General features: G+C 36.5%; 1 long non-coding RNA gene across 2 annotated transcripts; it reads right to left on the bottom strand.

Moving 5' to 3' along the window:
* On the bottom strand, positions 1–2,267 carry LOC139198448 (uncharacterized). 2 transcript variants are annotated; one of them, XR_011583977.1, is made up of 5 exons: positions 2,126–2,267; positions 1,017–1,085; positions 583–673; positions 388–442; positions 1–54 (listed from the first exon to the last, which is right to left on the bottom strand). It is a non-coding gene; the product is annotated as an uncharacterized lncRNA (long non-coding RNA). The 2 variants fall into 2 exon arrangements; XR_011583976.1 differs by lacking the exon at positions 1–54 and having other exon boundaries at positions 322–442.
* Between the last annotated feature and the right edge of the window lie 5,252 nt (positions 2,268–7,519).

The following is a 7,519-nucleotide window of genomic DNA, read 5'->3' as shown; positions in this document are numbered from 1 at the left end:
CCTCTTGTGGCTTATTACCAAAACTCTCCACTGCATTTGCAATAATGCCCTCTGCTTCTCCTCGTGCGATAATTATCATTTCATATGTAACATAAGATGAACCAACATTTGAAAAGTATAAGTAGATGGACCAACACAGATAGAAAACACCTAAATTAACAGCAATATGAAAGCTTAACGAAAAAAAAAACTGGATAAAAAATAGCTAAATTTATAGAGATATGCGAAAATAGGGTGCAAACATAATGTGCCTCTTTTTTAATGTGGGTCAGTGAGGGTAAGAGAGTGTGCCCTCGGTGTTCTCACTCTCAGAGCAACCTTGCTTGACAGAGTAATGACCTTACTACCAGAATGGAAAGAAGCTGGTAAAACAGCATTGGTACTTACATTGGATATATGCAACCTACTCTGGGAGCCATGTATCCAAAGTGGTAGATCTCACCTACAAAAGCATCCAAATCATCATAATAATGCAGGGAAAAATAGAACCGAAACTCATTAGCATAACGCATAAAATATGGAATTGAGTACCATACAAATAAAAAAACGAATTTGAAGTTTTTGCATAACCGAAAATTATACCTTTGATATATGTACCCCAAGACTACTGTGGATCCCTGAACATTGCATGCATATGAAGATACCAAGATTCACGCTAGCCAATCGTGGAGCTCTGCACCAAAAAATGGAAACACTACAACAAATTAGAAAAAAAATGTTTGACATATCTGTTTGAGGTTACCCAGACAACATGCAGTATGAAAATATATAGGATGTTTAAATTGAAAATATATGTACTATTGCTGCAATGACATATCTGCAAATCAAAGTAATATTACAATATATATATATTTCACCCATCTACATAAAAATAAAACTCTGTAAAAAGTTTTAATTTATAAAAAAAAAAATCAAAGCTAAAATTATATTTAAGACCTAATATCAATTGGCAACTGTTAATTGACTACTCTCTTTGATGACATGCTTCAACTGAAACAAAGGTTCTGGGTAATTACATATTTTATATGCATGCCTCTGTTTCTCCAAAGATCAATGACGAAATGCTTTCATCATCCTTTGTAGATCTGTAACAGAAACAAACAATGAGAAACATGTCATTCAAGTCTTGATTGTTACCAAGACTCTTAATGAGGATGGAATTAGAAGTATGTCATTGCATTTCTCGATTGTCATTCCAATATGGATGTTAATTGGACTCTATTAATATTGAAACTATCAGATGAGAAATTAAACAGAAGAAAAATCTAAAGTTTCTTAACTGAACATGCTCATGAAGGGGTAATAGGTTGCTAATACAAAGAAAAATAGACAAATTTTTCTACACATCACCATAAAACGATCACAAAGTACTTTTTTTCTTGGCAACTTCGTGGAACAGAAAGAAGCAAGATACATAAGGGGCAAAACAATCTTCTTACTCGTACATCAAAGCAAAAGAACAACCATTACATTAGTATGCCATTATCATCTGGGGAACAAATCCAATTGGCAGCTTTTACATACCTACAATTATAAGCAAAGTTTGGAATTCACAAATAATACTGGGCAAATACTAAGGCTGCCATTTGAAAAAGCTAAACAACAACAAACTTTGACAAATTAACTACAACTAAATTCATATGACATTCGATATATGAAGACATTCTGAGAAATCAAAGGCTCTGAAATCAATACCATATTTCATGTGCCTTTTACTAATAGTGAACCCAGCAGCAGAACCAGGATAAAATTTTGATTTAGAACCTTGCTATCTTTGTCCTTGTAAATATAATATTTTGGCATCAGCAATATATCACAAAAAAAAAAAAAAAAAAAAACCACAAATATATCTGAACTCAAAGAAAATATAGAATGAACATATAAAAGGCAAATTATGAACGTTTAGGAGCTAATTTCATTAGCAATTAAAGCAACCAAGCTCTCTCAACATCACGATTCAGAACCCCCCAGGAACCCAAAAATTTAATGAAAATTTTTCTAATCATTCAATTGGATTAGACAAAATCATAAATTTTTTTCTAAAGCCCAATTATATTAAATCACAAATTTGAAGCAGATTTTGACATGCAATAAGTCAATAAGATAGGAATCGCTTCAGACTAACCTCGATGGTAGGGCCTCCGGAATCGGCCGATCCGAACCAAGCTCCTAGGTTATAGGGAGATGCCGTTGATGTGAAATTCAACACGCAAACCTTTGACGCAGCTGTGGCGCCTGGTGGTGGCGGGGGTTCCACACTGGGAGAGACTCCATAAGAGGAATCTAGTTTTCTGGTTTAGAGAAAAGGGAATGAAGGAAAATAGTGGAGAAGAGGGAAAACGCTGTTGAAATCTTGCAGGAACAACCCTAAACCCTAAGGTAGAGCTTTCGAAACCAACCCCTTTCTCTCCCTCCAATCGTACACCCCCTGTGACTCTGTTTGCCTGCAAGCCGCATGCCTTCCTCTCACCAAATCTCTATCTCTCTCCCTCCCTGTCTCTATTCTCTCTTTGCTCACTCGCTCTCTCTCCCGACGGCATGCTCTCATCGAGTCCCACTGCAGCTCACAAAGAAAGGAAATGAAAGTCTCTAACCCAGCCAACCCGTTCGAAACCCTACAGACCCATCTCACCCCTGCCTTCCCACGATCATCAACACGCGGCGTGAAAATGAGCGGCAGAGAGACTCAGTGGCAGCCTCGTAAATCAAGTGAAATTCAGGTACAATGAACAGTCAAGAACAGTGCCAATTGCAATGCTTTCTTTAGACTAAAGTAATTTGGTGAAAGGTATGCATGCATCTTATCTATCTAATGAAGGAGATATGAGCAGGTCAAGTTGGCGGGTCGACGATCCGATCGCCCTAAAAACGGGTCAGCAGGTCCCTTCCCGTTATGGAAAGCCTCTGGAGTCTTTCAGAAGATGCACCTCCATTTATAGAACTGTGGTCAAATTACTAAAGTGCCCATCAACTTGAAATGACCAAAATACCCCTAACTTTGTTTTTTCTCAAAAACGGAGAATTTAACGTACTATCTCCAATTCAATCTCTGAAATACTTCAAAAAATGAAATAAAACTAAATTTTGGGATGGAATATCACAAAAGGTCTACCAATTTACTTTCCATATTATAGACATATTTGAATCGCATCAGAGTTTTGGGAGGCAGAGATAGTAGAGTTTTGACCAACATATCTTGTCCCATTTTGCTGCAACACCACTCACGCTCTCCCTCTAACGATTTTTTTTTTTTGGACAAGAGGTAGCATTTCATTAAGGGCAGAGCCCAGAAGCCAAACAGCAATACAAGGAAGAAAGACAAAACCAAGCAGAATAAAAGTAAAGAAATACAGAACAAAGAAGGCTATCCTTCCCAAACCCAGCTTCCAAAGTTTTATGGGGGGCAAAGAAGATCATCTTTGGATAAAATGTGAACCAGAGAGGATGAGGGCCTTATGACCCAAACATCAGAGCGCATCCTTCTTTTACATTGCGAAGCAACCCAATCGACTGCACACAATTCGCTTGACGAGGAACCACCGCTAGTTGATCGAATGAAAACGATTGGAGAGATTCCAAATTTGGATTAGCAAGGGAAAAATGGTCCAGTTTCCGTTCTTGAAGTCACCCTTGAAAATTGTTGTGGATCGCTGGCGGTGGATTATACATGAAACTGATTAAGCCTTTTAATTGAGATTTCTAAGAAGAAAAAAATCATATACAGGAAATTGATTAAGCTTTAAGATCAAAACTTTGATTAATTTTCGGAAGAAAGGTTAAATTATACATGGGGATGTGCGTGTGTGTGTGTATATATCATCATCATCATAGAAACTGATTTAGATTAGTAAGTACAGATTTAATTAATTGTTGCAGAAATTACCAGAGATGAAAGAGACCCCCGCAGGAGGAGGAGTCGATGGAGGTCGTGCCGACTGGCATTCTGTTCTGCTTTATGACTGTGAATGGTGCAATGCAACTGGGAGGGATTTGTTTCAAGTTCAACTCTTTAATTTATGGGAGTTTCTAAAGCAAGGTCGCACGCAAAGTCTGCATCTCAGAAAACATCTTAATTTATAAAATGATAGACCAAGTGTGAGAGTTGCATTGTTTGAACCTACAACCTCCAACCGTGATGGAACATCGTCTTAGGTTGGATGGATATGACCAAGTGTGAGATGTGTTATTCGACCCCACAACCTTACTGTTGGGCCGGCTCAATATCCTTCATTATTTATTTGTGAGTCTCATGTTATTTGATTTTAGCCCAAGTTCATTTTATTTTGTCACATCATGTGCACATGACGAATGTGGATTAGACAGGACTTCATTTTAGCCCGAGTTATATTGTGAAGATACACTATTCGAAAAAGGTGGAATATTTACATTCTTTATGGAATAGATATGAATCATGTCCATTTTAGCGTATCGAGATATGCATACATTGTATCTCTATTTCTTTTTCTACATTTGGTGGAAGGTATATATGCATCTTATCAGCCAACTTTGTTTTTTATTAATAATTTAAGATTGTCTTATTACACGATTACACCCATCCTATACCAGTAATATTAATGATATTATTTAAAGTATACTATTGTAAGACTAGCCTAGGCCCTAAGATATGGGAGAGGATCCTCTTCGGAGCCGGTTCCACCGGATCCTCCACATTCCTCTTATTTCCTTGCACTTTGCGGCCCCCGGAGTCGGCGTCGTGCTCCCCCAGAGTGGGAGTCGGTTGAGGTTCAGAGTTGGTCGAAGTCGGCATCGTGGCCTCCCTGGAGCTAGTTATCGGCAACGTCGTAGTAGTTGTCACCGACTGTGTGGTTTTGAAGTTTTCCGATAACTAGCTCTAGAGAGGCCACGACACCGACTCCGGGGGCTGAAAACCTGTAGAGAAAGAAGAGGAAAGAGAAGAATCCGGAGGCTCTGGTGGAACCGGCTCGAGAGAGGATCCTCTTCCCTAAGGTATAAATCATCACTTGCTTTAATCACATATGTTGTTTACCCTCAATAGAAAGTTAGATAAAAGACCCAAAACCATTGACTAACATTTGCATTATTCACATGTGTTGTTTCCCCTCAATAGAAAGTTAGATAAAAGATCCAAAACCATAAGCATTTGTTTAATATTTTATTTCTTCAATTTTAAACCCGTTGAGTACGTCGCTACCCCGAATTTACTTTCCATTGATGAGTAAGCTAATTTTTAGGTTAGAGTAATTCTTTTTTTTTTACATCTATTTTTACCATTTGTGAGCGACGCATGGAAACCACGCAATATATATTTTTTTTTCATATTTCATTTGTCATTATTGTATATATTATTTTGGTTTTGTATTGTTTGGTTTGAATTTTGAGTTTATTATTTTTGTTATTGTACCATATATGGAGGAATCATATGTATTGAAATTTGGCATGGTGAGAACCTTAACTACTGTTAGAAATATTTGCGATACGTATGCTACTTCTCCTACAACAAACCACAAAACTAATAATAGTATATCATAATTTTATCACCACAATTTATTAAATAAAATAAACCAAATAAGATAAAATATTTATATTTTGTAGGTAGAGAACACTCTTCGTCGATCCTCGATTTGAATAAGATTTTAGGTTGAGGTATGCAGTCACTTTCCTTAAAAATAGATTTCGTCCCTCTAAGACAATGTCTTGGTGTAATGGGTTATGGTGCCCTACCCCCAGGATACAACAACCTATGATCCTTCATTAGGCATATGAGAGGTGAAATTATAATAGCATTTGAGAGAATGCAGGAAATCAAAAGAGGAGAGGAAGGTGAGATTCAACTAGGTGAGGTTTGTAGGAAAGAAAATATTTGAAGTTCAATAGCAAAGGAGTAGTCTAGGTAAAGATCAACCATAATACTCACGGCTTGAAGAGTTGTTTTTATATAGAACATGAGAAAAGTAAACATGATTAAGCATGGTCTAGAAACGTTAGAATATATAATTGCCCAATTTTTCTTCAAAAAATATAATTGCCCAATTAATGGGTTAATCAAGATGGCATATTCAAAGAGAAAATGTAATTTATAGCCCCAATATTATAACCGCTTTAATGCTTCAGTTTTTGGTTTGCAAAAAAAAACTGAAATTGAGATTAGAAAAAATCATTAAGAATGATATTAACATGATCAATGAGAAGTTGTATTTTGAAGGCTAAATTGGATTGTTCATCCCTGTGGTCATAAGACACTTGCATGATGACCACCGTGGTGAAAAAACTAGGAATTAAATCCCTATGGTCTAGAATGTTAGCTAATTTAGTCCAAAAGTAAGATTTCTGTTAAATGATTGTTAAAAGTTGGGGTAAAACTGTATTTTCAGTTCCAATTGACATTGAATTGGCACTTTTTTTTATTTAAAAAATTAAGCATTATTTTTTTTTGTTAATTGTTATAAAAAAATTATTTATTTTAAATGTCAATTGGAACTGAAAATATAGTTTTACCTATACTTTTAACAGTCATTTAACAGAAATTTTACTTTTGGACTAAATTTGCTAACATTCTTGACCACAGGGGTTTAATTCCTAGTTTTTTCACCACGGGGGTCATCATGCAAGTTTCCTATGACCACACGGATGAATAATCCAATTTGGCCTATTTTGAAATACCCAATCAAAAATACCAACAATTCCCCACATATTTCAAAATACAAATTGAATCACAAAAAGAATTTGAGTAAAACAAGTTTAAAGAGGACAAGGAAATACAAAAGGCAAATGAGAATCCAACGCATCAACACTGGTGGTTTTTGGACTACGAACCAACCTTAGGATGAGTTAGCAGTAACTCACAGAAATTTGGTAAAAATTGAATTTTCAATGAATCAATATTTCTTTGCCTGAATCATAGGACTAACCATCCACATTGAATCCTCGGATCGAGCATGTTCTAGTGGGTTGGCGCGAATAGGCCATGCGCCCACCTGGAAATTCATGAGTGGCGGCCCCACTCCCACACTCAAATAGGTGAATCCATCAAGTGTGCACTGCAGTCAAGCACACCACCCATATGTAGGCTATGGTATTCATTAAGAACATAAGTTCAACCTTAGACGTTGCAGTAGTTGCATTATCTATACCATAGAGATAGACTCTCAACAATAATAACATTAGATATAAATTGATAATGCACGCCCAATCAACTAGTGTGACTTGTTCTTACCCATATGAACCTACTTCATAACATCTCCATTCACATAAGTTGGGTTACCATCACTCTTGATCGATGTTATAGGCATACGTCTCATCCCCTTGATGTCATAATCATCACTAGCATTTAGCTTAGTGGATTTGTCAGATGATTAGCTAAATCCAATTCTGACGTCAAAACAGTTATATCAAGTACATATGCATAAGTCATTTAGCTTAATGCCCTCATAGCTATGATATCACACACAATAAACCAACTAGTCTCTTCCCAAATAGTGGGATATATCAAACCAAACAAAGTGGTATCTTCCACAAATAGTCGGATAGCTCAATAATA

This window comes from Malus domestica, chromosome 08 (genome assembly GCF_042453785.1).
Source record: "Malus domestica chromosome 08, GDT2T_hap1".
Classification (NCBI taxonomy): domain Eukaryota; kingdom Viridiplantae; phylum Streptophyta; class Magnoliopsida; order Rosales; family Rosaceae; genus Malus; species Malus domestica.
Note: the sequence above shows the minus strand (reverse complement) of the source record. Positions and strands in the feature narration are given on the sequence as shown.